The sequence below is a fragment of the Toxotes jaculatrix genome, chromosome 20, assembly GCF_017976425.1.
Source record: "Toxotes jaculatrix isolate fToxJac2 chromosome 20, fToxJac2.pri, whole genome shotgun sequence".
Lineage (NCBI taxonomy): Eukaryota > Metazoa > Chordata > Actinopteri > Toxotidae > Toxotes > Toxotes jaculatrix.
The window spans coordinates 607,363-621,177 of record NC_054413.1 but is presented as its reverse complement, the minus strand read 5'-3'; the positions used below and the strand labels follow the sequence as shown (position 1 = coordinate 621,177).

General features: G+C 48.1%; 1 protein-coding gene across 14 annotated transcripts in view; it reads left to right on the top strand.

Moving 5' to 3' along the window:
* The window catches only part of sugct (succinyl-CoA:glutarate-CoA transferase), a 52,662-nt gene that overhangs the window by 30,844 nt on the left and 8,003 nt on the right, over positions 1 to 13,815 (top strand). The window contains exon 13 of one of the 14 annotated variants that reach the window (XR_005896529.1): positions 13,353 to 13,455. The exons of the other annotated variants lie outside the window; for them this stretch is intronic. The gene's annotated coding sequence lies outside the window, so the exon portion shown is untranslated. The remainder of the gene's footprint in view (positions 1 to 13,352; positions 13,456 to 13,815) is intronic. 14 annotated transcript variants of the gene reach the window in all.

Below are 13,815 nucleotides of genomic sequence, written 5' to 3'. Positions count from 1 at the left end.
CGTGAGAAATGTTCCATTAACGTTTCAGTATATCTTCTCAGCACAAAATCCCACCGACTCTGTGGGACACCTGTCTCACCTGTACCGTCCTGAGCTCCACACCTTCACCTCCTCAGTGTCTGTGTGAGATGACTGACAGCCACTCGTTTGGCAGGATCTTCTCTCGCTTTGTCTCTCCGTGTTTTTATGAGAGCTCTTGAATCCCTGTAATTCCGGTGGTTTTCTTTCCTCTGGTGATTGCTGTCTCTCTGTGTCTCCTGAAAGAGAGACGTCCTGAACATTTGTCTTTTTCCTCCGTCCATGAAGACTCTTGAAACTCGATTAGAGGAGGAGCTCTTCAGCCTGCTGCCGTCTCCTGCGACTAATAGCTCTTATCATCTGCTGAACACAACGACGGATTTATTCCTCTTTCTGTCTGTGAAGACCTGTGTGTGTGTCTGTGTGTGTGTGCGTGTGTGTGTGTGTGTGTGTCTGTGTGTGTCTGTGTGTGTGTGCGTGTGTGTGTCTGTGTGTGTGTGTGTGTGTGTGTGTGTGTGTGTGTAGGACTGGAGCCAGTTAGAAGGCAGAGAGGCCTTTGAGTTTTCTCTGTATTTCATCTGAATAAATTGAACTTGTCACAAACTGTGTTTCAGTTTCAGCCGTCAGAGGATTTTTATCAAACTGGACAAGAAACGTCACAGAAATTCAACTTTAATGATAATTTGTTTTCTACAGCAGCTGAAACACACTGTCTCTCTGTTTAATAGTAAACACCTGCATCTTTCACTTTTAGTGGCTGTACTCTGTGACTTCACCTTATTATTCTTATTTTTATTGGTATTAATTTCATTCCAGTTCATAAATAAGCTCATTTCTTTGGAGGTGATACGTCCTGTGGAGATGAGTGTGTCGGACCCATGGGGAGCATCAGGGGAGGAGAGGACCTTTATGAGACCCTTCATCCCTCCATCAGTCTCCATTATGGTTCAATATGTCTCCGAGTACAATATCCAGCAGCATAATTTACTTCCCACGGCTGCGAGAGAGAAAAATAGAGCCAGTAAAGCAAAGTGAGCGGAGAAGCGAGCAGGAGCGACAGTGAAGCTTCAGCTCTCACCTTCTCTAAAACAGATTTAGATGAATAAGCACAATAAACAGTACAAAAGCAGCTCACAGCTGTAAAACGTGCGAGCGCTCAGCTCGATGTCTGTGATCCGGGACACGCTGATGACAGAAGGCTCTCCGACGTGCTCAGGTGTCAGGTGGCTCCTTCCTGTAATCACTTCCTGTGGACGCTCAGTTCTCTAACATTACGGGTCTGAGATGTTCCTTTCTTTTTCGGGGGACAGGTCAGATCCATCAGAGAATAGAAACCCGGCTTTCAGGTTTCCTGTGACTGATCCCAGATAAGCTCCCACCTGTCACAGCTCTTTTACAATGCAGAGCCTTTTCATCTATCAGCTCGTCCTGAGCATGAAGAGGGAGAGAGCAGCTAAATGGTCTCAGCCCGTCCTCTTGTCCTTTGTGGACAGACGACGGTGCTGCGTTCTTCCCATCATCTGTCCTTTTGGCTCGGTGGTCAGAGCTGTACATCCTGTTCCCTCTTCACAGTAATTGGTGTCCACTCGTTACCTGGGTGGACATCATCGTCTCTCAGTGTGAGACGTGTGTTCCTCTGTAGTTCCCAGCTCTCTGTGAGACACAGGCAGCAGTGAGGGACCATCACACGTCTTTTAACCCTCGTCTCAGACTGCGCGGTTTGATTTTTGATGTGTGTGAATCTGTGAACACCTGCATGCACCTGTTCCTCTGTCCTCCCACAGAGTCAGGGGACATGTGACCCGCCCCTCTGCCTCCGTGCCTCCGTGTTAGTGTGGTGTTAATGAGCTGTGTGTAAACAGACATGACTTCAGCTGAGAGACGGAGCGAGGCAGCGCCGTCACAGAGAGGTTGATGAATTGAGAGATGTGTCACTGTGCTGCTCTCTGAACACGTGTGGTCCTCTCATGCGTCCATGCATTAATCATCCATCATGACAGCTGTTTAACTTCAGCACATCCTGGAAACACCTGGAAGACCTGGAACTCCTCAGTGCAGCTTTCCAGGGATGAAAAGTCGCAGTTCATTTTCTTTTCTTTAGTTAACAGACAGATCTCTCGTTTCTTGGGGAGTTTCCTGTAACTCTCGGTGTAATTTGGTGCCAGTTACAGTGAAGATAAGTCGTATTGATTCACTTTTTATTTTTTACTCACTGTCGTCTTTTCAAATCTGTTTTTATTTGTAGTTTCTTTTTGTTTTCCAAACATTCTTCTTCTTTCTTTTTTACCTTTCTTCTCATCCTCTTGTTTCTTTCCGTCCTCTTTTCTTCCGTCTCCTCCCACAGCCATCAGTTTGTCCCTCAGTGATTCTTTTTCGTCCTCCCGAGGACGACACTTTGACGTGAAGCAGGATAATTAATCACGGTGACATCGTCCAGAGTTCAGGGTGTGTTCACGCGTTGCTGCTCCACTCTCCTGTCTGATTATTCTGCGACCCGGTCAGAGGTCAGAGGTCACGCTGTGATTACAGGCTGCTGGCCAACAGCGGCTCGTTACAGGAGCGCGGGGAAACGGAGCAACAGCTGCTCGTTAAAACTTTATTTATCCAGGGAGAGCTGACGGAGTGCAGCCCTGCTTCATGCACAGCCACATGTTCAAACTGGGAGAAGACCAGTACAGCCAGTCTGCTGCTGCTAATCACTGGGTAGGCCTGAGTTAATGTGCTGCCTCCATGTTAAAGTGCTCAGTGATGCTTCCTGCAGGGGGAATCACTGATTGGTCTCCATGAACTGTGTGTTTGCTTCCCTCAGAGAGACCAGGTCCATGTCCAGGTCCATGTCCAGGTCCATGTCCATGTCCAGGTCTGTCCTCTTACTTTCATCCATGCAGGAGTTGTCATTGCTCTCTGACACTGTAGTGGGCGCTGCAGCCAAATCTAATCAGGCACGTTGGAAAGCTGCAGTAGAAGAAGTAGCAGGAGCGCGTCACACTGTGTGAGCTGTCTGACAGGTACCTGAGAACCTGTGTGCAGGTGGACTGATGCTGGTCTACAGGCAGAGGGGGGGTCACAGCAGATCCTGGTCTGATGTTAGGATCTTCTCTTTGTTTGAATCGGACTGATAAAGCGTCGTCCCTTTTTCGTGCCGTAAACATTTGCGTGCTGTTGTATGTTGGTTATGCTGCTGCTGTGTTTCAGACACATGCTCCATCCGTGTCCTTTCTGTTTCAAACAGGACAAATAAAGTATTGATGTTCCTGTCAGTCAGGGCTCCAATTAGTTCCCGTCCTCCCTCTGAGGGAAATATTTGTCCCTAAGTAACTTTGACTTGGTGTCAGAGACGTGTTGACCTCATCCTCCATGAGAACACGTCTGGTGTTTGTCTGATCCACGAGGATAGTGAACAACATTTATTAGACCGGACCGCGGGAGTTAGGGGGTCAGATGGCCGGTATTTTGCCGTGACCTCTGAATGACTGCGTGGAAAAGAAAGAAGTGGCTTTTTTTGTTGACAGTAATCAGAGTGGGAGGAGGAAGCGATGGAGCTGGGGCAGGGTAATGTACGGAAATAATCAGCTGGAAAAGCTCAGCGGTCAGTGGAAAGCAGCTCTGGGACATCTGGGAAAGTGTGAGAGGTGGGTTTGATGAAATCCAGGTACGCTATGAAGTATGAGAAACTTAGTAAATATGAAAACATGTAGTGACGGACGATGTGACGGAGAGACGGAGGTGGAGGACGTTTAGAGCTGGAACAGATATGATGGTTCTGGAGGAGAATTTAGACAGACAGCCAGTCACAGAGGCTGACTGTGTTAACTCCACACAGTTTGTTCTCACTGTGGGACACTGTGAGACAGACGTGGTCCAGTTTGGACCTCACAGGATCTGTATCAGTTAGACACAGTGTTAACTCATCGTTTGTATTGTCGGTCACATATGAAGCAGATGTGTTCTCCTGTTGATCTTTGTGGACCGTGTTGGTTTTCAGGAACCTGTGAAGAGCAAAGTCTAAGGAGTCTTGAAGTTCTTGTCCAAACTGTGGAGACACCCTGTTCAGTCCTCTGTTGACCTGCTGTCACACATCTGGACCTGTGCTGATCCACATCAGATAGAAACTACCATCAACGCTCTGTGGAAAATATTTGGGAAACACTTAGAAGAAGGAGATATTGAAAGAGAGGAGGAGAGAAAGAAGTGTGTGTGGGAAGAGTTTGTTTATTATTAAAAAAATTTGCTTAAATGAGAAACAAAATCTTTCTTGGAAGAAAAACCTGGTTTCACAGAACCTGAGTCTGTGAGAAAGCAGCCAAAACAACCAGGACTCCGTCTTCTCTGTGTCCGTCCAAAGATAACCATCACGTCCATGAGTCAACATCCTCATGTTGATCCTCACAGTCACTCGTCTGATTATTAAAATAAAGCCACAGCTCTTTTTCAGAGCGGCTGTAATGTGACACAGGAAGATAAAAACTGAGTTCACACTCAGTCTAAAAACTGTAACGAAGCGTCTGAGCCTCGAGGTGGAAACACACCGATCAGAGGACGAAACAAATCCAACTGTCATCACTGAGTCCAGGGTCAAAGGTCGGTTCACACACAGCACGCTGTTTTCACTCACCTGTGCTGACACCTGTGGGCTCAGGTCTACGGATCCTGTTATTTTGTCCAGCCCCTCCGTCACTTTCATACAGACGAGATTCCTCCTGTAGATTCACTCCTTCTCCTGTAGGAGTGTGTGTGCGTGTGTGTGTGTGTGAAGCAGATGTTTGTCATTGTGTCCAAATGTCTCCCAGGTGTCTCACTCACACACACAGACACACACTGAGGTCATTCAGGGACACAGCAGGATGATTCACACAGATATGAAGAGTCTCGTTTGTTGTTGTGATTCCTTTTTTATTTGTAATCAGAGAGAGGGAGAGTCTTCCTGTTTTCCTCTCCTCCTCCTCCTCCTCCTCCTCCTCACCTGCTCACCTCCTTCTTTTTCTCCTCTTCTCCTCATTTCGTCTTTTCTCTTCACCTAAACACAGAAACATGAAAAGCTCTTTGTTTCATTGACGTGTGAGTGTGTGTTTGTTGACCTGTCTCTGACTGTGTTTCTTTCCGTTGTGTTCGTGTCCAGTGTAACACACACATTGTTTTCCAGTGAGTCACTGAGGGGGATGTCCTCTCTCCTCTCTCCTCTCTCCTCTCTCCTCTCTCCTCTCTCCTCTGTCCTCCGTCCTCCTTCCTCCCTCCTCCCTCCTCCCTCCTCTCTCCTCTCTCCTTTCTCTTTTTTCTGAACTTGTGTTTTTTCTTCCTTCTTCATTCAGATATTCTCGCTGCTGTTCTTGTGTCGGGCAGTTTGATGTGGAGATGCAGGAGGTGAAACCACATTTAAAAACAGCCTCTCTTCACATGTTAACACACTTTTTACTCCAGCAGCGTAAAAATTTGTCGTGTGTGCAAAAGTTTGGACGCCCCGCTCTGCTTGTAAAGTGTCAGAACTTCCTGAACTCATTTGGCTTTAATTGACTCGTTAGCAGAGAACTGTCAGTAGGAATTATCGGCCAATGTTAGGTTCTCTGAATCTGGAGCTGACAGATAACCATTCTGAAACTGTTCCACTGAGCAGCATCATCATCAGGAGGAAGCCTCACCTGTGACCTGAGGACAGGAGGAGCTCAGACCGAGCTTTGGGGTGTGAGGCAGCCACAGGCTCTTCTCCCTCCCCCCTGAATCCTCCCTTTGTCCTCTAACAGCACTTGACGGTGCTCTTGAGCAAGGCACAGGTCCCCCCTGCTCTTATTGGACCCTCTGTTGAAGGACAGAAGCTGCAGTGAAGAGTTTTCCTCTCGTTTCTAAACCTTCACGGTCAAAATCAAAGCATTTGGAAGCTATTGTTGTGATGCAGGATGGGAGCTCATTTAAGAAACCACATGAAGGAAACATGCGAGCTGCTCGGCGTGACAGACCTGAGGTCCAACTGAGGTCACCAGAAGAAGAAGAAGAAGGGGGAGGACGGGAGAAGCTGCTGCTGATGTTCTTTACGTCTCTGCCTCCTGGAGTCTGATCTTCTCATACATGAGGAAAATCGGCTCACAGCGTAATACGATGCTTCAGGTTGCAGTTGCTGCCCGAGTAAAACATGAGACAGACAAACAGAGCCTGTTAAACTCAGAGACGTCGCTGTGTCCACATCCCATCACCTGATTCTGATTTATTCCATTTATTCATGAGGTTTTTGATCTTTCAGTGTGTGAAAACAACACTTTTGTAACCTCGTCTTGTTGTCTGCAGCGTCACTGTGACGACAGTACATCCAGATGTCACTGCTCTCGGCCAAGAAATAGCTCGGCAGACAGCCCTCCCCCAGAATGCAGCAGGGTTTGTGCTAAGCTAAGCTAACAGCTGGCTGTTCCTGAATCCATCTTTGTCTTTGAGGCAGAACAAACACCAGAAGACGGTGTTTGAGTTTGACGCAGTGACACGTGGCTGCCTTCAGAGGGCGTCTGTGCACCACTGCTGCTGCCAGAGGAGGACAGAGGGACGGAGACAGTCAAGTGAAATGCATTGTTTCCTAAACTGTCTCATTTGGCAACAGGAGCTCGACCTGTTGAGTCAGAGACATCTGAAAACCATCGACTGAACAAAGTCGAATGAAACCTGGGAAAAAAAACTTGGAGTGAAGGTGAAACAGAGCGTCTGTGACTGTGGAGGGAATCAAACCCCCGGCCGTGCTCGGTGCCTTGCTCTGCCGTTTCCTCAGATGGTCTGTTTGTTGGAGCTGGTATGTGACGGAGCATAGTTTGGTTTGTGAGCCATAATCAAATCAAAATGTGTCTGCATACTTTCCCATGGGGACGGAGGAAGAGGAGGAGGAGGAGGGGCGTCCAATTAAACGGTGACACTCGGAGAGAAGGAGAGATAAACAGAGGGATGATAATCAGAAATGGACAGAGTGTCAAACAAAAGCAGGGACGAAGAGAGGGAGAAGAATGTGGACGGCCGCTGGTATTTCAGATGTTATTTTTGGACATTTTCAGGAGCTGAAACGTGTTTTATGTAACTCTGGATAAAGGCAGCAGCTAATGAGCTAAAATACCAAAATGTATCTGAGCTGAGAGCTGAAAGCAAAGAGCAGACGCAGAGAGGACAGACGTGTCCCTCAGACCCCAGGTCTGCTGAAGCCACATCTGTCCCTCAGTGGGCTGAGATGGACGGACCGCAGCGCTGTTCATCAGATTCAAACCACTGTGAACAAAGACAGAGCTGCTACGAGCACGTCAGCGACACAGCAGAAAACAAACAAACAAACAGACAAACAAACAAACTGCTCCTTCACTCAGTTTCTGCTGTAGTAAACTTTTACTGCTTTGACTTTGATTCATAAAAACAACTCAGCTGCAACTTTTCCTCGCCTCCTCTCTCCTCTCCTTGCATCCTCTCTCCTTGTTTTCTTTTCCTTATCTCCTCATTCCTCCTCTTCCTTTTCTAAATTTTATTTTTCAAAAGATTTTTTTCCGTCATACAAACTAAAATTTCTTCTTTGTTGAGTGAAAATGAATCGACACAGAGCTGTGATTGGTCAGCAGGTGAACTGAGGTCATGAGCTGAGCCAATCAGATCTGTGTGTGTGTGTGTGTGTGTGTGTGTGTGTGTGTGTGTTGATTAACTAGTGATCAGTTGTTGCTCACAAGCCTCATGCGGCTCATCTGGCTGTAACTGGCCAACAGACATAATTGTGGCAGCAGTCAGTGAGTCAGTTACCCTCCGATGAGATGTGAGACTCATTTGTCTCCGTCAGTCCTCAGGTCTCGTCTCAGCAGCCATGTTGAACCTGTCAGCGTCACCTTCTCTCAGGCTCTCGGAGCTCCGGCGCTGTGAAATCATATTTGGCTGTTTTCATCAGTGGGAGTTCGCAGTGTCTGCTGCTCCTGAACAGCTCCCTGCTGACAGGAGGTTACTGTCCTGCTGCACACCTGGAACACAGCTGCTCAAACACACTAACACACATACAGTGATACGCACGCACACACTAACACATGTATGATTACACACAAACACACTGTTAATCTTCCCCCAGTTTTCCTCCATATGGACGATTCTCCGATCCAAAACACACACATCCCACATGCCGAAGTTTCCACTGCATACAGACTCAAATTCACAACAACACACAGATGTGTGTGTGCGTGCGTGCGTGCGTGTGTGTGTGTGCGTGCGTGTGTGCGTGTGTGTGTGTGTGTTTTACAAATCCAAAGACCTTTTTGTTTTGGGAGGAATTTATTTGTGCTATTTCCTCTTCAACACATTCATTCAGTCTTGTGGTGCTTTGGACACATGGACAGTAATGTCTGCTGGTCTGTGTGTTGGTGCGCCGCTCTGATCCAAAATAAAATATCTTAACAGCTATCAGATGGATCACAGTAAGACCTGCACACGCATTCATGGGTTCCACAGGATGAATCACGCTGAAGTTAGGAATCCTCTGACTTTTCCTCTGGCGCCACCAGCTGGTGCATTCCTGGTTTTTGGATGGATGGTCGTGATGTTTGGTTCAGCCGTTCATCTTCCCCTCAGGGTGTGTTGTAATGAGTTTTGTGATCCGATCAGCATTTGATGCATTTCATATGATCTTACTGGTTTAACTGCACCGCTGCAGTCATTCATAGAAATGACGCAGAGGAGGAGGGGATACGACTTGGCTGGCAGGTGGACAGACACCTGCATGATGCTTGTTTCCTGAGAGAGATGCTGCAGGTGGAAGCAGAGCTGACGGTGGGCGGAACTCACACAGACGACCCTGACCCAGGTGTACCAGGTGATCGATGTGGTAGGAAGTTAAAACTCTGCTTCTTTATTTGGATCCTCTGAGCTCAGATGGATCTCGTCCTGCCTCAGCTGACTCATGAGGAAACCTTTTGCCGTTTTGGTTTTTGAAATTCCTCTGACAAATTACACTCTGAGGAAAATCCGACGCGAGTGTGGCCGTACCCTCCGTCCACAGCCATTCACAGAAACCATATCCGTGTCTCCCTTCAGCTTGTTTTCAATGCTCCAGATGTAAACTTAGACTGCGCTCGCTGCCCGCCATGCAAATCCACAGGTGGGTCCAGTTTAAAATGAGTCTGTGGTGAAACTGTTGAGAAACAAAAAACCCAAATTACAAACAGGAGATTCTCTTGTACGTAAAACCCAGAGAGGATGGATGTTGTTTAGATGCAGCAGCAGCCTGGAAACACACAACATGTGTCGTGGAGGTGTGGAAAGCTAAAGGTAGATGGTTTTTTTTTTTTTGTCATGTCATCAATTGTCGGCTGTTTATTGGACAACACGAAAAAAACTAAACCAAGTGATTGCAAACTATATAAAAAGTTTAAGTAAAAGTATTTTTAAAAATGTGTGCAGCTGGAAGCTTTGTGTAACGTAATGTAACTGCTGAGCTCAGTTTCTAACTGGATAATTATTAAACTGTTCATGTTACTGATGATTGACACTGATGGATTGACTGATTGATGCATTGATTGCTGTGGATGGAGTAATCCATGCTACATCTCCTTCGTGGAACAGGGTCAGAGTTTTATAAAACTGGGTGACTGACAGTTTCCTCTGTTACAGATATGCAGAGTCATGGTTTGTTCTGTGAAGCCACAGACTGCGACTGAATCTGAATCTGTGTGAGATTCGATTTCTGTTTTCACAGTGATGAGTCGAGGTGAGGACTAACTTCCAGACTTCCTCCTTTTGTGCCAAAGAGAGAAGGTTCCGGCACATCCCGTCATGTGTGTTGTATTTATGACGAGCTGCGTGTCAGCTGTGGTGTCGCCGTGGAGCTGTTCGGTGCAACCTGTGAATTCTCTGCCTGAGCTCGGCCGTGCGTGGCCGACGTCACGTAAAAGGATGTGATACATGAATCTCTGAGCTTATTTTCGGATGTGAACAGGAAGTCATGACTCCTCCGGTGTGACACATCACTGCGTTACTCTTCAAAGTGAGGAATAAATATTTCTTCAGCTGAAACACTCATTTACAGAACGTGATGAAGAGCATTATTCATGTCATGAGCTGAAATCATGAAAAACCGAACCCCCCCGGGGCCTTTAAATCAGGCCGCGTCCTTATGAAACACATCTCAAAGTCTTATCTCGTGCACGGAGGAAGAAACGGGCTCTGACACTTCACAGGAATGAAAACGCTGCGATATTCAGAAGCTGCTTTGATTGTTGAGGTCAAACAGAGAGCAGCAGGTTCAGGCAACCTCAGATCTTCACACACACACACACACTCGCACACACACACACACACACACTCACACACACTCACACTCACACACACACACACACACACGCACACTCACACGCACACTCACACACACTCACACACACACACTCACACGCACACACTCACACACACTCACACACACACACACACACACACTCACACACACACTCACACACACACTCTCTCTACATACATCCTGCTGCACACTCCGTCCTCCTCTCCTTGATGTTGCTGTAACATGATGTAACATCGGGCCTGGATGGCTCCCATGGGTGCTGGTTAGTCGATTTAATGGACTGCCACTGCTAACTTCAAAGACTCTGGGGGAGGGGCAGGGGGGAGGGGGAGGGGGTGGTTATAAAGAGGAAAGAGGAAAAGAGTGATGTTAGTGAGAGGAGGTGTAAAAAGAGTTGGAAGAGGAGAGAAGGTGAATAAGTCATCATCTGAGTCGGCCTCTGTGATGGAGGAGTGGATGGAGGGATGACGGATGAAGGTCGCTGGTGATGATTGACCGAACTCAAACACTTTTCTGACACATAATCAATTTCTTCTGCTCACAGTTCAGATTGTGAGTCAGAAACAGGAGAGACTGAACCGAAAGAGGAGGAGGAGGAGGAGGAGGAGGAGGAAAAGGAGGAAGAGGAGGAAGAGGAGGAGGAAAAGGAGGAAGAGGAGGAAAAGGAGGAGGAGGAGGAGGAAGAGGAGGCGCGTGGCTGAAAACCACATATCTGCTCAGTGATCGGTGTGTGTGTGTCTTCTGATCAGGTCTGGTAACTGCCAACACACACTCGCTCTGTTTCTGGGGTTTTCTGGCTTTTCCACCACCGCTGGCAGAATACACAACACACACACACAGACACACACACAGACTCGCACACAAGCTGGTGAAGCTGGTGAAGCTGGTGAAGCTGATGAAGCTGGTGAAGCTGATGAAGCTGATGAAGCTGGTGAAGCTGGTGAAGCTGGTGAAGCTGGTGAAGCTGATGAAGCTGGTGAAGCTGGTGAAGCTGGTCTCTCAGCTGTTTCTTCTTCGCTGTTTTATTTCTCACTGTTTGACACTTTTATTCTTTTTCTGTTTTATTGTTTGTAAAATAACTGGAAAACAAAACAACAGTGTGTTTGACGTTAGTTGTGTGTGTGTGTGTGTGTGTGTGTGTGTGTGTGTGTGTGTGTGTGTGTGTGTGTGTGTGATGACCATATGGCTGTAATGATACCCTGCATAACAAGCAGATAGTATTACACACACACACATGCATGCAATCATACTGTTACACTTGTATGCACGCATTCACAGAGACAGACACATCAAACGCACCCCCCCCCCCCCCCCACACACACACACACACTGTATATCAGACTGTTAGGAGGTGGAACCAACATGTCCTGAGCTTTGTGTTCATGAAGCACCCACTTCCTGCTGCTTCCTGCTTCTTCCTGCTTCTTCCTGCCTCTTCCTGCCTCTTCCTGCTTCTTCCTGCCTCTTCCTGCCTCTTCCTGCCGCTTCCTGCCTCTTCCTGCCGCTTCCTGCCGCTTCCTGCCTCTTCCTGCTTCTTCCTGCCGCTTCCTGCCTCTTCCTGCCTCTTCCTGCCTCTTCCTGCCGCTTCCTGCCGCTTCCTGCTTCTTCCTGCCTCTTCCTGCCTCTTCCTGCCGCTTCCTGCCTCTTCCTGCCTCTTCCTGCCGCTTCCTGCCTCTTCCTGCTGCTTCCTGCCGCTTCCTGCCTCTTCCTGCTTCTTCCTGCTGCTTCCTGCCTCTTCCTGCTGCTTCCTGCCTCTTCCTGCTGCTTCCTGCTTCTTCCTGCCGCTTCCTGCCTCTTCCTGCTTCTTCCTGCTGCTTCCTGCCTCTTCCTGCTGCTTCCTGCCTCTTCCTGCTGCTTCCTGCCTCTTCCTGCCTCTTCCTAATTCTTCCTGCTGCTTCCTGCTTCTTCCTGCTTCTTCCTGCCTCTTCCTGCCTCTTCCTGCCGCTTCCTGCCTCTTCCTGCTTCTTCCTGCTGCTTCCTGCCTCTTCCTGCCTCTTCCTGCCTCTTCCTGCCGCTTCCTGCCTCTTCCTGCTTCTTCCTGCTTCTTCCTGCCTCTTCCTGCCTCTTCCTGCCGCTTCCTGCCTCTTCCTGCCGCTTCCTGCCTCTTCCTGCTTCTTCCTGCTTCTTCCTGCTTCTTCCTGCCTCTTCCTGCTTCTTCCTGCCGCTTCCTGCCTCTTCCTGCTTCTTCCTGCTGCTTCCTGCTTCTTCCTGCTTCTTCCTGCTGCTTCCTGCCTCTTCCTGCTTCTTCCTGCTGCTTCCTGCTGCTTCCTGCCTCTTCCTGCTGCTTCCTGCTTCTTCCTGCTGCTTCCTGCTTCTTCCTGCCTCTTCCGGCTTCTTCCTGCTGCTTCCTGTGAAACACACTGTGCATCGCAGATACAAAGTGATCGATCCAAAATCAAAATGTCCTGCTGACGACTGGTCTCTGATCAGATCTGTGATGCAGCGCGAGGTGGGTGTTTATGAGCCTCAGTGTAGAAGAGTCTGAGACCTGAAATGTGTTTTCTGTGCTGCGTGCATGTATGTGACACACACACTGACACTGCGCACAGGTACATGCAGTCACACACACACACTGTAATTGGTTTAGCACTGGGTGACTTCCTGTGCACTGTGTCATGTTTGATGTTTAAATTAAAGCCATCGATCAGAGTTTGGCTCTTATTAAAGCTTCCCCCTGGAGGTGTGTGTGTCTGTGTCTGTGTGTGTCTGTGTCTGTGTGTGTGTGTGTGTGTCTGGGTGTGTGTGTGTGTGTGTCTGTGTGTGTGTCTGTGTGTGTGTGTGTGTGTGTGTCTGTGTGTGTGTGTGTGTGTGTGTGTGTGTGTGTGTGTGTGTCTGTGTGTGTGTCTGTGTGTGTGTGTGTGTCTGTGTGTGTGTGTGTGTCTGTGTGTGTGTGTGTGTGTGTGTGTGTGTGTGTGTGTGTGTCTGTGTGTGTGTCTGTGTGTGTGTGTGTGTCTGTGTGTGTGTGTCTGTGTGTGTGTCTGTGTGTGTGTGTGTGTGTGTGTGTGTGTCTGTGTGTGTGTCTGTGTCTGTGTGTGTGTCTGTGTGTGTGTGTGTACAGAGCCACCACTTCCCAGGATTCTGTTGTGGCTTCAAAACTCAAATATTGAACAGGAAATAGAAATGAGAGAAACAGGAAGTGGCTCTGGAGCCTGCAGGTGATGGTGAGAGCTCTGCCTCTGCACAGATGTTCTGCTACAGGGCTGATGTTTAATGAAAGATGGAGACAGAAGGTGGAGGAGTTCAGAGACAGAGTCAGAAAAATGAGACGATGTGAAGAAGAAAAGAAGCTTCAGGTTGAAAGAAACAGTCAGAGTGAGGCAGAGAGGCGAACAGCTGGGAGACATGAGAGTTACACAAATACACACACACACACCGCAAACATGCCAGCACATATAGAAACACACACACAGATGCTGTACACTGTGTGTGTGTGTGTGTGCATCTGAGCCAGTATAAAGTAAGACATATGTCTGCCCGTGTGCCAAGCTGTTTTTTTCCAGTCGCACACACACACACACACA